General features: G+C 45.1%; 1 pseudogene; it reads left to right on the top strand.

The window, feature by feature from the left end:
- Nucleotides 1-220: 220 nt before the first annotated feature.
- The window catches only part of LOC120849283, a 37,702-nt pseudogene continuing 19,539 nt past the window's right edge, over nt 221-18,383 (top strand).

Below are 18,383 nucleotides of genomic sequence, written 5' to 3'. Positions count from 1 at the left end.
CCAGCATCTTTGCAACTGTCACACACACTGTGCCCGTTGTGCTTTTGGTCCTGGCGCTACGCACGTTCGTCGAACAGGGGACCACATTGACTTCAACAGCAATTTTAAGACTCAGGGTGCACAAGGTTGTTAAACGGGACTGATCAATATTTGTCTGTACAGGTTATTGACACTCGTTGGATTGTATTTTTTCGCATGTCGAATTCCTCAGAAGTCTTCAATGCCGAATATCATCTTCATTTTGGCTGATGATCTGGTAAGAAATTACTAGCGATAATCTCTAATTGGTTTCTACAATATAGGCTGACCCAAAGATGTCTTCACGATTTGAATGACAAATATCTTGAAAACAAAGATAGGTGGAAAGTTGGGGATTTCAATAAACTGTTAAAGAACACCTTATGTTGTATTGTAGCCACTTAACAAAACGTCACCGCGTGCTCTGTCAGTAGCACGCAGGAGATCAACTAGATACTCTACTTCCGGCCTCGTCCTGCTCAGCATGTCGGCATCAACCTGTGGGATCGCACCGCTTTTGCGAGCACAAAACTCCTGCAGATAACTTAAACAAAACTTTAGCTGTTCCTTAACATACTGCTGCGAACAGCAACTTTTTACCCCTTTTCGTTTTCAAGATATTAGTCAACATAGTTCTAAATATCTTTTTGGGACATCTTGTACTATATGAAGTGTATTTGGTAGGGATGGGCGAATATAGCGACTTGAATAGAACGCCAAGTAATTTTTAGCTTGAACACTGCAAAGTTAATGTCGTCGGTTTCCCCAGCACTGTGAAGAATACGAATGACGCAGCGCTATTCACTTGGAACCGCTTTTGCCAACCTTTTATACTTAAGTTAAAAAAATACAAAAAAACATAAATAACAACAACAACAAATGAACTAGTTAGGCACTATCAAGTTTACAGCTCAACTTGTCATATTTGCTGGATTACTTAATGAAGAAGTATGCCATTGTGGCAACTGTCACCCATTGCCTTTTTAGTCACTTGCAGCCTAAGAAACTCAGGTCGTGGTGACTCCCAAACATCGTATTATCCTTCTGAAGCCAATCAGAGTGAGGCATTAACCGATAAGATTGTCGCAGGATCAGTCACGAGGCAAGAGTTACGAAGATCGCATACCACGGTTTTAACAGGGAATACCGACGTAGCTTCTACGATCCCTGTTGTCAAGTTATACTAAAGATGAAACAAAAGAAAACATTATAAGTAACTGATTAACACGCGGGACTCAAAGATATACATTCGTATTCACCAGCTTCCACTAGCAATAGCGCCGTTTTCAAACTGTGCGTCTAAGTAGTAATCGCCTGCTACACGAAGAAAAGTAATTGACTAAGAGGAGTGTTGGTAGGCGTTACTGGTCAAAAGTAGCGAAATTTGTTACACGTTAATTGCAAATAAAAGGAACGCGTTACAGACTGACATTACTTGTAAATGAAACGAACGCGCTAACGTGCACCGATAAAAAGTAACGCACGGTACTCCTGCATTGCTTTTTCTGAATTGAAACGTTTTACTGTTTTGACTATGACAAAGGACGGGGGGGGGGGGGGGGGGGAGGGGGGCTGGTTTTTTTTCTATTATAAACATGTTTGCGAGGGAAAAGGAGAGGAAAAAGTTTTGAAGGTAGGCGAGATGGGTGCAAGAATTCATATGCTTTGACGCCTCATACACGAAAAGAATTTAAGTGTAATTTTCTGAAACCTCGGGAAGATTTCTACTACCGGTTACGGGTGACGTAACTACGTTACTTGTTACCTAGAATAAGAAACGTAAGTACGTTATTCGTTACTTTTTGAAAACGTAACGGCTACGTTGCTTGGTTACAAAAATAACGCGTTAACGGTAACGCTGTTACTTGTAAGAACGGGTTGCCACCAACACTACTAAAGAGCGACTATACACCCAGCGGAATTCAATAGCGAGGAGGGATATAATCGAGTGATCATCTACTCAGGAGTAACAAGTGAAAATGACTTAAAAGATTGACCACGGAAGCGCGTAATCATACCCCACTTTTCGAAATGATATTTTTATAACATTACAATAATATTGAATAACAATAAGAAAAAAAACGGTTATACTAAGGGCCTGATTGTCAAGGAGAGAGTTTACAAATAAAATTAGAAGCATGCCAGGGAGACATCACAAAAGCCGTATTGCCAGCGACATAAGCAAATATACAGGCATATAGTTAATATAATCTAGATGGAAAAGTTCCCATGCATTCGGGTCACTTCGGAACGGCGGCGCATAGACGCGGGCATCTGCGGTCCCTTGCAGTTGGCGGTCCCGATGGGCACATATCGCTGGTGACGCCCTAATATGCCCAAAGAAGCAGCAAATCATATTTAAGGTCTGTAACTTGTTTTTTATAGCTTACTTTGCAGGAAATACTGGGATAGCGCCTTGTATAAAATTAAATACAGTTGGGGAGCCCTTGAGCGACTTCAACTCGTCGCGGCTAAACGAACGGCAAACCTTTCGTCTGATTTCTTTCTCCGCTCTTCTGTCGCTCTCTTTCTCGCTACTTCTTTTGGGACCTCCGATGCTAGTTCCCGGAGTTTGCCACGTACTGTTCCCATCGTTTGTCCCCTGTATACAAGCGCCTCTAAATGCGGGATCTCTCGTCATCCAGTGACCTGCTGAGATCGCCTTAGCGGCAGCTGGAACCCTTAAAGGGGTCATGACAAGCCAAAAATAAAAGACGAGATTTCTATGCTGCTGGGGCCCATTGTGTATTCCTAGGATCCTGCTAAATTTGTTTTGAAAATGGCGCGATAGTTTCGTGGATAATTGATTTAGATGCGCGTCCCTCGGATCCGCCCCATTCGGAAAGGCCGCCGTGGATGGAAGGCTGGGGACGTAGCCAGCGTCCCGCGCGTCGTCCCGTTGCAAGCACTCCCAGACTTGGCTCTCTTGGCGTCTCGAGCTTCATCTTCCTCGTTTACCTTCCGCGTTTTGAGCATCCGATTCGTTACGGCTAAGTCTACGGCATCGCTGGCCTTGTCAAAGTGTTCGACACTGATCGCAGCAGCGATGAGAGTGATTGCTATCAAGAGATATTGGAAGCTGTTCATTTTGACTGCGTCCCGCTGGCGACCAGCTCCAGCGACGACGAGTTACGGACAAACTCTCCGTGGTCACCGTGGTCCGGGAATATCTCGCAGGCGCATGCAGGGTGGAAGGTCAACGGGCTGGGGGCGAGAGCGAGAATAGCGTTCGGGTTGCCGAGTCGCGTTAGCGGTTTCGATCGTAACGCGGCAAGGAGGGCTTGGGCGATCATCAGGGCGTCTCGAGTTAGAGAGCGTTCATGATCACGTAGTTTATGGACACCATGGCGTGACTAACGTGGGCAGTGTTCGCTGCCCTATTGAAAAAACCAGCTTAAGCTGGTCCCAGCTTCAAGCTGGGTTATTGCCCCAGCATGCCCAGTTTGGCATGCTGGTCATGCTGGTGCACTTCCCAACCAGTTTAACCTGTTTAAATTAATACACAGGATAAACGAGCCAAGCTCTTCAGAAAAGCCAACTCGGCATCCAATATATTATTTTCGTACTCGCAACCGCCTCACATGACCTCAGAAGCTACATATCCTCGGCGCTGACACAGTATACTAAGCGACGCACAGACAGTGGTTCTCAGTGCAAAGCGAACAATGTTAATAAAAACAGATTGCTTGTCTTTCAACACGAAAAATACTAGACACACGTCAAAAAACAGGCAATAGCAAAAGAAAATGCTACACGGATGAGAGAAGCGAATGTGGGTCCCGCCAGTGATGTGGGCGAAGCGGCAACTTGCGTGGTCGGCAGAGGCGAGGAAATCCGTGTGGCTTGGATGGCATTGGCGATACTCCTCGGCACCACCGTCATTCACGGGCACACAAACGTTAGGAGACACGAAGCGACGCCTCAGTAGGGACGTCCGACATCTTCCCGCGCTGAACGGACTGCCGCTCGCTGTGTCCTCAAAACCCGCTTCACTTGCCACCGTCGTTCAAGAAGTCTCCAAACAACGCGCACATAGCCGTCCCCTCGAAAATCTGTCCAAGATTGCCAAACGCGTCTCAAATTTTCCGTTCATACCGCTCTCTCTCTCTATTTTCTCGCACACAAAGGTAGCGTGCAGAGCGCCTGACGGGCCCGGTCGTGTACCAAAAACGAGAGGACAAAGAACAGGACGTGGCCTCGTTTCAGCCTAAGCCGACCTTGGCGCGCGCTCCCAGCAATGCCAGTTCGGCTATCTCTAGCCGACCTTGGCGTGCGCGCTCCCAGCATAACCAGCTTGACCACCAGGATTATTAGTTCGACCAGATTCGCCAGCTTGTCCCCCAGCATGACCAGCCTGTCTCTCAGCTCGACCACATTGGCTCCATGAAAAACCAGCTTGACCAATTAGGACCAGACTGGCTCCCAGCTAGACCATGCTGTTTTTTACTTAAACCAGACTGACCAGCTTAAAATCTAGCTTGCCCAGCTTAAACCAGCTTGATTGCCAGTTAAACCAGTTTGACTGCCACATTGACCAGATTGACCAGCTAGTTACCATCTTGGCCAGTTTGATTTTCATGCTGGCTTTTCAAAAGGGTGGTCGCCAGATAAAACTGATAAAAATTCTTAAATTGATTATTGCAATTACCAGAGCTCTAAAAATCGTGTAACTTGGTGTATATACTAGGTAGCCTATGAGCATTCCATTTCAAGAATGATCTATTTGTTTAATTTTCGCGTCATAACCCGTTTATACAAGAAGAGTGGTTGTTTGGGCGAGTTTGTTTGACATCTTCTACAACCTTGTGCGTAACGAAGACGAGGACAAAAGCAGAGAACAACAAGGCGCAACTTTGAACTGAATTTTATTGAAAACGTGTTCCGGAACACGTTTTCAATAAAATTCAGTTGAAAGTTGCGCCTTGTTGTGTCCTCTTCTCTACTTTTGTCCTCGTCTTTGTTGCGCACAAGATTGTATAAGAACCCTTTATACAAGTCGATTTCCGCAATATCTGCTATTAAAATGTTATCTAGGAATTTTTCCGGGCATCGCACACTGTAAGTGCTTCGTTAACACTGGCGGTCAATGGTTACAAGAGTTTGCAATGGCTCTGAGCTGCTGGTCACCCTTTAAACACCAGCAGCCATTCCCCTTGACTAAGATTTGCTAATCGGCGCGCTTTCTATATGCGTCGCTTGTAGCGACTAAGCTCTAAACACGATCGATAAATATCGAATGCTTAGTTTTCCACGATTGCAGTCAGCCAAGTGATCATTTCAGCCGATGGCCTTGTTAGTCAACGGTTAAGTAGGCGCTAGCAACGTGTGTTGGATGTGGCTGATAGTGTAGGAGATTATGTAAGTCATGCCGCTCGATCGATGCACCTGGGAAGCCTGAAGCGTTACATACTTGTTTCTGTGTGAATGGAATTTATGCTTGCAAAAGCTATGCACTGCACGCCGTCATCCGACTGGATGGAGGGATGAATGGATAAACAAGGCTGAATTTTTCATACTGGGCGAACGCTTGCACCTCCTAGTGAATGCTTTAGAGGTAAACGTTCAGCAGCCCTCTGCCCGGTTAGGAATAGAAAGGAAGCGAAGAATAAGGACTCTTACCAAAAGTTTAATAAACAGTAACCCGACGTTTCGAGACCAGTTCGGTCCCTTCTTGACGGGTGGGTGACTGAAAGAACACGCGTCACTTAAATGCACACACGGATGTATGGGTCTTTTCTGACGTCACGCAGCCCCGAGACGTAGCTGCTGGGCAGGGAGCCCGAAGAACGATTCACGTTCCCCTTTGTGATTTGGATGAACGAAGGCTCAGCGAAAAGGCCTCTTTTGCCAATTCCTCTCCAAGGCCATCACGGTGCTGCTCTCGAAGACTACGATGTGGCCGGCTACTTCTGCGTGTTCCGCGAGGGCGCTTGGCTCCATATCCTTCCTCCGTAGGTCATATCTATGTCGTGTGAAGTGCAGTTCACACACTTGCAACCGAGTACGACGGAGAGAGACAAGACCGGTTTGCAGGCCTCTTGCGAGGGGGGAGGACCGGATGCGCTGCTGCGGAGCCGGTCTAACGCCTTTGCAAGGGGCTTAAAAACCGGTCTTGTCTCTCTCGGTATTACTTGGTTGCAAGCGTGTAAACGGCGCTTAACGGCCAATTCACACACTTGCAACCGAGCAGGACCGACTAAGACAAGACCGATTTTTAAGCCTCTTGCGACGACTTAAGATCGGATGCGCTTTAAGACGTTCTTACTTTCGCCCACGTATGAAGGCTATTTCACACACTTGCGTGAGTCCGACCAAATGCGACTGCAACTTTAATACTTTTACGGCGCACTATGGCAACGGGGTCTTAAGCCCCTTACACCCGTCATTGGTGCTGCGCGGCGCGGTCGTAAGAGGCTTAAAAACCGGTTGCAGTTGAACTCGGTTGAATTTGCTGCAAGTGTGTAAATCGCCCTTGAGTCCGGGCAATCACTGGTATGCGATAGAGTTAGATCAAACCTTGGGCATTTTCTGTAAAGGGCCGATGCTTCGGGACCGGGAGGCAATGACCGTTTGTTGACTCAGGATTAGGAGTCACCGTAATACCGTAGCGATAGAAAACGCTGAAAAGAGTCTCGCTGGTCCGGTAATGTAGGGCACACAAATGCAATCGGCGGGGAGAACGATGTGCCCTACGGGTGGATGTCTTGACTTTTTGAGTATCCGAAGAATAAACTGCTGGAGGTACCCTTTCTTGTGGAGTTCCGATGTTACGATCTTGATTTCCTCTTAGAGACTCTTCTTTGAGAAGCAAGTGGCGAAGGCGCGCCTGCAGAGCGCAGAAGCCACCGACGCTTTACGACATTGGGGATGGTAGGAATCACACCCCAAGTATCTGCAAGTGTGGGTTGGCTTTCTGTCAACAGAAAAACGTAGCCCGCTGCCACTTCTGGTTACCAGTGCATTCAGAAAGGAAAAGGAACCTTTGTCTTCGCGTTTGTCCGTGAATTGTATGACGCACCCACCGAGTTCAGGTGTTTTTGAAGACGATCCACCGCGCTGGTTTTACTGACGCTGAAACAGTCGTCCACGTAATGTAGGAAGGTTCTGTGTTTAGGCTCGAAGGGTGGAGAGACTTCCATTTGATTGCCTCCATTGTGAGGTTTGCCATTGTCACAGATATGTCTACACCCTCGGCTGTGTCACAAATTTGCTTGGAGTATTTCCCGCTAAATAAGAAGTATGTGCTGTTCAGGCAGAGCTCTAGCAGTCGGCAGATCTCGTCTACCGATAAGCACGTTCTCTCCGAGATTTTTTCATCTGCCGAGAGAGCACTTCTTGCAGCGGATACAGCCAAGTGCAGTGGGATGCTGGTGAACAAAGACACCACGTCAAAAGAGTCGAGGTTCTTGTCATCACTTAGCTCTAAGCCGGAAACAAACTCAATGACCTGACTGGAGTTTTGTACATTCATTGGAGTCTTTCCGGTGAGGGATTAGAGGAGCCTGTGGAGGTAGTTAAAAACGGCGCGCAAAGGTGACGTTGTGAGGTCCACAATAGGTCGAAGAGGTACACCGGCCGGCCTTGTGTATCTTGGGGAAACCGTACAACGCCGGGGAGGATCCCTTCCTCCAGATGAGCGTGATGTGAAGGCTGCAGAAGTCTGAGTATTTCTGGAAGATGATTACCAGTGTTTTCTTGAGCGTTTTTTGCACCTTTGTTGCAGGATGTCTTGGCCACGGTGTGCAGACACTGATGACAAGGAGCTAAGGCACCTTTTGGTCGTACTTCTCCTTGTCCACGTCGACGGTAGCGTTTCCCCTGTTTGCCTGCAACACTACAATGTTTTTGTTTTCCTTAAGGCGACGCAAAGACTGATTTCCCTCTGCCGAAATGCTAAGAGGTTTCCGCTGAACTGCCTGAGATATGACGCCGATAGCTTTCAACCGGGCTTCTTCGCTTGTAGAAGGGTCCACCCCACAAAGGCCGTCTTTGATGGGCGCAACCATAGAGGGGGGGGGGGGGAGCTAGCGAGTGCTCTCTGAACGGGAGTGCGCACTCAATGAAGGATGGCACACGTCCCTGGTGTCGGCTCCGTGGAGGCTGGAGGCTGAATTGTCCGGCTGAAGTGCTTGACATCAACAGATCCCCATATATCCGTGTGTGCATTTAAGCGACTTGTGTTCTTTCTATCCCTAACCCTTGAACAAGCGGCCGAGCTGGTCTCGAAACGTCGGGTTACTGTTTATTGAACCTTGGGTTAAAGTCTTTATTTTTCGCTTAGCGAATGTTTTGCATTTTCAGGGACATATAGAAAGTTAAGGGCATACCTTTTATTAATATGATAGTAGTTCCAAATTTCTAATCGGTATGAGAGAACCGCCTGTAACAACCGAAAGCCCTAATTTTTTCAGCAGGAATTACGCATAGAAAGGAATATAACAACAAAACAATTAATAATTTTCTGCCCGAGTTGAAGTTGCCGTAATTTTGACAAGAAATATCAATTCTCGACAATGCCCGAGAAAAGCAGGGGTAGGGTGCGTAAAGGGAGGAGGCACATTTCATCTCTTAGGCTGGGTGTATACATTTTCAGTCTATTATGCATCATGGCATAGCTTACAGTTATGTTAAACAAGTAAACGATAATGACCCTGGAAAGAGAAACAAAAGACGCCCTTCCAAATAACCAAAAATATATTATAAAATAAGAAAGCGACTACAAGAAGTATCAACGGTAACATACAACTGTTGTAGTAATACACTATAATAATATACAACTATAGTCGGTAAAAGGTAAAGAACGAAGTGGAAGCTCCCCGCTCCTCTTTCCACTTTAGTAGAGCGAACGCTGGAGAGGAGGCGAGCTCCTCTCTATCGTTCGCATCACTGAAGTGGAAAGGGGCGGGAGGAGCTTCCACTTCGTTCTTGACCTGTCACCGGCGATAGACTTCTACATAACATAGCTTTCGCTGCGGAAGTTCGGCGCGTTTGACGGAATGCTAGCAGATGAATAAAGATTTCTTTTACATTTTATTAGAATCATGAAATTAAACCTAATTGCGAATACTCGGTCTGCATGTTCTAGGGCTGGGACGACGTTAGTTTTCACGGGTCTCCTCAAATACCAACGCCTAATATGGATGCATTAGCAACTGACGGGATCATTCTCAACCAGCACTACGCCCAAGCGTTGTGTACACCGTCCAGGGCAGCATTGATGACTGGGCGCTACCCAATTTACACAGGTAGGCTATATTAATATTTTATGCTCTTTGCTATAGCCTACACAGGTAGGCTATAGAATAATTTATGTTCTTTGCTCTGGCACCGAAGGCCCCAGAGCGAAGAACAAAAGAACAAGGAACAGAGCAAAGAAGTCTGTGAAACAACGGGGTAGAAGCCAGTTTTGGAGCCTGGAACGCGTTTCCGACTGGTGTGTTTACCGCGTCCGAAAAAGTGGTCCCTCGATTTCCGCCGGATGACGTCAAAGAAGCTGTCGCCGGTCGCGATCCTGGCGGTGTCCCAGCAGCGGTGCACTCTAAGAAAAAATCGAGAAAAAAGTAGCAACGGCGCGTCTTCCTCCCTTCTACTGACGCGCCCCCAAGCGGACACGAGAAAAGGGGAGGAACGAAAAGTTTTTCTCCTTCTCCAGGCAGACGGGAGAAAGCTTTTGCCTTCCCGACTCATCTTCTTTCGGTTTCGTTTTTCGAGCAGGTCGCGCACGTTGCTTAATAAATAGCTGTTGAGTTGATTGAGCTTCAGCGGCGGCGAAGGCCACCCGTAATTCCGTCTTCTAGTCTAAACGTGCAGAACAATTCGGTTGCATTGACGTTTTTATCACTAATTTTATCGAACGAGCAAACGAAGCCGCTAGAAACATCGAAGTTCCGGAGCAGTGCCAGCAGCGCCACGTACGCTGGGGGATGGCCGTCTCCGGATTCCGGGACTCGCGCGGCACGGAACTACAGTAGCGAAACCACGCGGAACTGTGCCGACATTTTCGACGTTATGGGAACCGCAGGAACTGCGTACAAGACAGGCAGGTTTTGCTGCCGGCTGCCTGGGTGCCTTCCGTGATGAATTCGGTTCTGTTTTCCTATGCCGAGTGCAACCGGCGTTCAACGTGTTTCTGTATTTGTGCGTGTCAGCAACATAGCTGCAACATCGTGATGGCAGTGTTGTATGTTGTTAACAGAAGACTGGAATTATCGCCGATGTGACCGTGTGTTCGCGTATCAGTGGTGTAACAAGAATATGAGATCGTAAACTGTCGGGCATTGATGCCGCTGGTCGGGCCGTGATTGGAGGGGGGCGGGGTGTCGCAGGTTGACCTTCCGCTTTACATTAAAAAGTTTAATACCACTTGAGGGATCACGTGCAATCGATCAACGTGCGGATAGCCATGTTGGAACGCTGGTCTGAACAGTATAAGCTCCTATCATACAGTGGTCAATGTGACTATCGGAATTGTCTCGTTCCCGAGAGCAATTGCGCTCTGGGGCAAGGACAACATTACGAAATCGTGACGGAAAGTGCGTATATTTACAGTGTGGAATTTTAGCATTAAAAAACAATTGTAGGTAAAATAAAAAAAGCTACCCTTTATTTTGCTGTTTAAATATACTACGGTTCCTGGAGAAACTGCCCTCCAAGTGGCGCGCTGGGATGAGCGCTAGAAGTTTTCGGGCTCGCCAAAGCGTAGCTCCGTACACTTAACACCTGCCGCAAGTCGAGGCTTTGACTGCATTCAAGTTGATCGAAAAGCGATTTCTCAGCCCGTGAAGCATCACTTCCAGCTGAGTGAATATCCGCTCTACAGAGATTAATTCAAGACGGCAATTGCAGCTTTGCGCGAACAGCACAAATAGAAAAACAAACACTATAATAGAAATACAGGCTACGACGTGACGTGCGGGGAAACAAACTCGTGGCTTCGAACCGCATTGGAGCGGCTTGATTTATTGGCTTTCAAATAATTACGGCATGATCGAGCGTTTGCTTTTTAATAAGAGATTCATCCCCTGAGCCATTCATAATACTTTTAGAGGTATGACACTGCTGGAAAAAAAATCGACATGCTGGGAATATTTTTTATTGCTTATTCAGTCACCGAGAAAATCCGTTTGTTCAAAACGACCAGTATAAAAAACGGAAACGCAGAGCACGGGTGTAGTGTTCGGGTTAGTCTGGTGTTGCGTTGTATTGATATTAGTTTGTGCTGTGTATGTGCTCAATGAATCTTCACCTGAAGCTTCTAATAAGCGTAACGTGGGTATAGTAGAGGATCCCCAAGCGCAATAGTGGCCTGAAAAAATCGAATTATGTTTTGTAGAACACGAATTGGGCGGTACCTAGCGCCACCTAGCCTAGCTACTTGCAATCACTCTGCTTGGCCCCGCCATCTGTTGGCTAGCGATTTAACCTTCTTTAACGATACGCGATAAACAGCGGCTTCGAGTTCGTTCTTTCGAGAGCGGCTTTTGGTTTTGCGGATTGAGTTTGCGCTTCTCCGTGATGTGCAGTTGACGAAGGAATTGTGACTGGGGGAACACCAAAGGTAAGACGTAAAGTGCGCGAAGTAACTGGGTATCGGTTGTCTCCGTTTAACATCGCAGTGCTGTCAACGAGAAGACTGAGTAACTGCTTTCGAAACGCAAGTTTGTGTACCTGTGGAGGGAATCTGGCTTCGGAAATAAACACAGTTCGCGGAAAGCTCGTGTTACGCTTTTATTCGCTGCTCCTCTCGTTCCGTACAAGAGACGTAGCGTCCTCGTCAAGCCTTATTGGGCTCGATTTGCTCGATTCGGGGACGCCATAGTGAGACGCAAGCGACGGAGGAACTTTGCTCCCCTGCTTCAGGGACGAAAGTTTCTCCCTTTCTAAAGGAACATAGGTTACAAGACCGGTCCTCCACTAAGGGAGTACAAGCCATACCCTTTTTTCTAAGAGTGTGGCGAATGCGGCAGTCGCCTGTTCTGCTGCAGGTCGCTTTCCGATGTGACAGTCTACAGAAGCTTCGGCTGCCAGACGTTGGGACGCCGTCACGATAGCGACGCTCGCGTTCGCTTGTGCTTCTCGCCAGCATTTCTACGACGAACCGCCAGGATCGCGACATGCAACAGCATGACACTCCGGTTTCTGTGCCGCCATTTGTTGCGACTTCGTATAGACTTTTCCCACAAGTAAGCAACCCCTACTAGTATCCGGCGGCGAGCTCAGCCATATACCGCGACTACGCGTATATAGGCCCATACGCGCAATCGCGTTTGAGCGTGGCGCGTTCCGTAGCGGCAAGCGGACGCGTTGCGTTGCGAAGACCGCTTGCGCCAAACTTGTACGCACAGTTGTGTTGACCCGCAGACAGCCGCAGTCAAGAGCCAATAAGAACGTGCCATCGTCGCTAGTGGCTCACCAAAATAGTAAGCGAAATCCAAGGCAACATGGCGGCGCACAGCGACAGCGTCGATGTGTTCGATCTTGGGACAATCTCGCCGGCTTCCCCGACGTTTTGTCAAGCTTGAACCATCGCAGCCTTGGAAAATACAGTCCCCACCGCTCCCCAAAACGAAAAAGCAAGCACTGCGACCGGCGAACCGGATACGTCTCGCCTAGTCGGCCGGGTGGGGCGAGCGAACACGTCACCCCCCATCCTCTTTCGGCTGCTGATTGGTCGAACGCACCCGAACGCACCGCAACGCTTCGGAAAGTTGAGCGAGTCTCAACTCGCTTGCATCGCCCTACCGAGCGTTGCGGGAAGGCGCGCGTCGCTCCGCAAGCGACCGCGCCTGGCCGCAAGGACTCCGCAACGCACTCAAACGCGTTCAAACGCGAATGTGCGTATGGACCTTAAGAGCTCTCGTGCGAAGTCCGAGCGAGGCACCGAACACCGAGGCCGCTCTCCCGGATCAAGTTACACGGAGCCGGCTGTTACCGGGCGGGGCCTCCGCAGAGCAGAGTCTCTCAACCTACTGCGCAGCGTGCGTCTCGCTGCGCCGTAACGCCTGCGTGGCGATAGAAGAACGGAACCTCAGCCTGTGTGAACACCCCAATCGCATTAAGTATTTTTCATCTTCGTTTACCAATGTGAGTAGTCTCTTTCGACCATCCGATCTGGACCATGAACAAGAAAGATAACATTCGGGACCATTTTTGATATCTGAGTAGCATAGGACGCTAAACACACCAGCTGGAGACGCGCTCCAGGCACCATAACTCCAGTGCAGCGTCAAATTTCTGCCGCTCTCTTATTCTCATATAGACCAACACGCGGCTCGGATGTTCCGTCGCTGCGGCGGCGCTGCTGTCGGCACGGCGCACGCGCAATCGCGTCACCTCACGCCAATCGTGGTTTTTACGGCCATGCAGTGGCCCTCCCTTAGACAAACTAGGGCTTGTTTGGAAACTGCGTGTTTAATTCGTAAGAAAACAATATTCGTGAATTGCTTTTTGCCGCATCTAGGGCTGTTTTGCTCAGGTCCATTTCACTTTTCGATAACTTAATACTCATTTTATCAATTTTTTAAATGCGAATTGCTATCTTAACTCCGTCGTTCCATGCTTCGTTTTTTCATATATGTATTTTTTATATGGAAAAAAACTCTTCCCGTAAGTTTTTTTTTCATGAAACTGAAGGGAATACATTCACTGATCCAATAATAGTTTTTATCTAAACGACAACGAATTGCGGGACACATGAACGCGTATTGTTAATGTTAGCATTTTTATAAACAGGGATGCAGCATTTTGTAATTCAGCCTGGTGAGCCTTGGGGTCTTCCACTGGAGTATAGGCTGATGCCAGAGTTCTTCAGGGATCTGGGCTACAAGACGCATATGGTTGGAAAGGTAATTTTTTTTCTCTGTGAATCATACCCGTGAATTGATTGTGATAGTATTATACAATAAACATAAAATACCTTATTGAAAAAGCAACTGGATTTAGAAATAGGCTATTGAAATATGTAATTAGAATGTTCACTCTGCACAACCAAATTAAATCTCTTTTTATACATAAATAGATAAAAGAAACGATGAACTAAAAAAATATTTCGCGTGTTTCAAAATAAATTAACAAGAAATATGAAATTATATTAATTGCAATTTCTTTCAATGAAGCTTGCACTACAGCAGCTGATGATGCATTTAATGTTATTCACTCTAATTATATTTACTCCCCAACTTTTTAAACAGTGGCACCTTGGCTCCTTCAAGAAGGACTTTATTCCAGTGAGACGGGGATTTGACTCCTTTTATGGATTTTACAACGCTGATCAAGACTATTATAACAAGACCTTAACTGAGGTACCCAGCAAAAGTTTCAAATCTGGGAGCAGTGGGTCGTAGGGGTGGCAATTTTAAGTTTTGAGAGTATTCATGGTCTGGACATTGGGAAAACCTTTTGTGTAAATGGTCGAATTTAACGTTGTGCTAAACATATTTTATGTTGGTATTTACAGATTGAAATCTGTATGTAAAATTTGTCTGGATGTACAAGGGCGTCAGCTCAAAGGTCTACATTAGCGTATCGTTTGATGCATAAGCATATGATACGGCAAGTGCCAAAAAAATGCCGTCTGTAGTTACTGTTTTAAATTTATGTAGAAGCTGGCATTCTGAGACCATGCATTTTGTCACTTCAAGCTATGTGTGGGCTCAAAAATATTAAAACAAGTTAAAAAGTGAAAATTGCGTTAAAAAGTGGACGAAAATTTACAAAACGTATTAAACATAATTATCTATATTTTATTTCGGAATGTAAACAAAATATAAATAAATAGTATAGACCGTTTTAAAGTTTCAAGACAAAGGCAGGTTTAATGCGTAATTCCAATCTTAATGTAAGACGCAAAAAAACGGACGAATTTGTTTGCAAAAACATGTCGGTATTTTTTACACCGTAGTAGGTTATGAATTCTCAATATAATTTTAAGTATTTTCTTACTACCATATTATGCTATGAAAGTACAAAAATATGTTACAAATTGTTTGGATCAAGCACGAATCAGACATCATCAACGATAATCGTTAAAACGATCTTCCCGCGGTATACGCCACAAATGTAATGACATTGAAGACGATAACTATACTCGTATGTACATCAAGAACAACAGTAAAAAACGTTCGTCTCCTCGCGGAGGATTACTAATTCCTTAGTGAAGAGACTTATGTAGATGCATTTGTGATTTATGTAGATGCATTTTAAATTAGATACATGCTACCATACCAAGACGTACTCGTTTCAAACGCCAAAAGCATCGCTACTTCCTACGAAAACCAAATCTTGTAAGGACTACATCGCGTGGCGTATAAACACTGCGCAAAACTTCCTTTTTTTAGGTGAAAACGAGTATAGAAGTAAGAATATACTCCACCGCCGGTAACCCTAATGAAACCAATATGCAATAGGTAACGTCTTTAGAACCACAGATGCTTTAGTAATGCTCAATACAGAGCATGTTAATATAAAAAGAAAGTGCTATATTATTTATTCAAATTTCAACTATGCAGTTATTTACAATACGTTAATTCATACAAATTGAGCGACGATACTTCAACCGCTAGAATGCATATACCATTGCAATGTTTCAAAAGCATTTTTCGCGAGGCTTCGTTTACACATATGTAGAATTCCACGTTTTCTGAGTTTATTTTTCCTCAAATTGGGGGGGGGGGGGGGGGGGGGTGTTGGCGTTTATTTATTTACGGAAACTCGGAGTTTGTAGGATTTTTTTCTTTTCTGATTCCTAAATCTCCGAGATTTAGGGCTTAATTTCGCAGTGTTTCCTATGAAAAGTAACAGAACTTGAAAGTATAAAACAGAGAAGACGAGGACGGGAACAGGACATCTTTCAACTGTGGCAATTGTGGCTATGAAAATTAAATAAGTAATATCCGGGTGTAAACGTATGCTAGATACAGAAGTATAAAACGCGCCTATATAAGTTAATATATCTCTAGCTAGATTTGGCGTTGGTGACGTTCCCATCGACACTACTAATTTGTTCCACGGCAAAACGTCCACACATTTGTGGCTTCGATAAACGTCAATACCTTAAAAATAAACTCCTGAAGGTAGTCGCTGGGAAGCACGTATGTATCCCATCCTATTCCATGCTACCTCTCGGCCGGCGAGGTGGAGTGGAAAAGGATGTAATAGGGAAGCTTCAACTTCCCTATGAAATTTCCCAATTTTATGCAATCTCTATGGTTCATAGTTTTAACTGCTACAAAAACACAACCTTTCCTTCCTCTTAAAACAGAAATAGTATGGCCCAAATTGGAAACCAATACAAAGGCTTTTGTCATGACCCGAAAGTTCATAGACATATCGTCCTGAACCTTGTCAATTATCCGAGATTTGGAAGATAATTACTGTGGTGGCATTTTCCCGGGACCCTTGACCTTGTGCGCTCATAAAACTTAATTTCAAAATACCGTCTTTATTTAGTTTATATGGGGAGGGGGGGGGGGGGAGGAGAAAATGGCACAACAAAATTCGGAATTTATCGGATAACTCCGAATTGACCAAAACGTTTTCGGAGTTTTTCGAATTTATCCGAAAACACGGAATTCTACACATATGCTATTTATCAAACTGAAATTTATTAGCGCGCTCTTTGTGATCACTAGTAATTGTCCCCTTTATAGAATGCTTTTGGAAGAATTGCCTTTAAATACTTAGTTCGATAATCAACAACTTTTGTAAGACAAATATAGGCGTTTTGTCGTAAATTACGCACTAAGGCCTTTCCTTTGCAGGGTGAGCATACCGGATACGATTTCTGGTTGAACGAAGACATTCATATATACCCCAATAACCGATACTCAACTCATCACTATACAGAAAGAGCAGTTTCTCTCATAAGGTCTCACAACCCTTCTCAGGTGAGAATTAAGAGATCTCAGCTGATGAATGTTTCATTGGGCTTAAACATTTCTGGGCGTTGTGTTCAAATATATTAAACTACACTTATTCATAGGTTTCATCTAGTTATATCATCACCAATGACTCCCAACCCTATAACCACCAGCTAGAGATATAAATTTTCACAATTTCCGAAATTTGCCGAAACACACAAATTGTTTGGTCTTTTGAAGTTACCGGAATACACCGGTGGGATAGTGAACAAATTAGGCACTTCCTACTTCATCCTCCTTTAAAAATTATTATTAGTTTGCTTTTATTTTTTTTTTGTATCCGCGTACTACAGAGTTGATAGCAAAGCGATCACACCGGTAATGATGACGCTGCCTTGCTGACGATAACAACTGAGAAATGCTGGAGCAACGCAACATACATCTTTTATACTGACGCTGCGAAACTTCAGATTACCCTTGCGCAGCGTTTCTGATTTTTTCACTGAATGTTTTGATCCTTTTTATTTAATTGGTGCTACGCCCATGCAATATAGGCATTGAGAAACACTATTGGTACGCTAGTCAAAAACCTTTCATTTGTAACGCCGAACAGACCTAAATAAAACGCCAAATATTGAGAACGCTCTTTAGAGCATGCAGTCATTCTCGGCTAGAGCTAAGAAAGCGACGACTGCGGTTAATCATTTTTAATATTGTCAACGAATACTCCTCAGTTGCTCGTTATTCTCTTAAAGACCGATAAGCATAAAGGGGCAAGTGGAGGGCGGAAAATAAAGTGAAAATTACCAAAATTCCAAGGGGATAGGACTCAGATGATAAAAGACATCTTTTGAGATTTCTGGAGTGATAATGATAAATGAAGTCTTGTTTTTTGGCCTTAATGCATTCTGGTGTGAGATATAATTCGTTGGCAAGAGCGGCAGGAAGTGGATGCTTTTCGATACAGAATTTAGTTGGTCGGCAGCCATTATTAATCTAGAATGTTTTATTTCTATTCCCGCTTCTCGTATAAATGTGAACTAAAAAGAAAAAAATCCTGAAAGTGTTGCGTTCATAATGCACCCTTTATACACTAAATAAATATTATTTCATATGTTACGTCTTACTGTGAATGTGTGATTGAAACTGGTTCAGAAATAATCACATCTCGTATATTTTAGTGCCGAATTTATCTAGGTACTGAATGAATTCAAACACAAAACAGGGTCATGATAGCTACATATAAATAAAATAGTAATATGCTGTCTTTTTTTTTTTTTTGGTTTGGGGGGGGGGGGGGGGGGCAGATGCGTGTATTTTTTTTAAAAAAGAAGCTGAGAACGTCAAATACCAAATTTATTTGTCGGAATAGAGCAGTAAAACGTCATATGTTTGAACGCGGCTCTAACCAAATTCCCCTTCCCATTGCGACCGAGGGAGTCTCCATTCACCGTTAAACCTTCTTCTGCATTGTATGTGTCGAGAAACTGAAGGAGAAGGGGTGATGAG

The sequence above is a fragment of the Ixodes scapularis genome, unplaced genomic scaffold, assembly GCF_016920785.2.
Source record: "Ixodes scapularis isolate PalLabHiFi unplaced genomic scaffold, ASM1692078v2 PGA_scaffold1__304_contigs__length_218370807, whole genome shotgun sequence".
Taxonomy (NCBI): Eukaryota; Metazoa; Arthropoda; class Arachnida; order Ixodida; family Ixodidae; genus Ixodes; species Ixodes scapularis.
The sequence above is the reverse complement of the archived record's forward strand: the minus strand, read 5'-3'. Positions and strand labels throughout refer to the sequence as shown.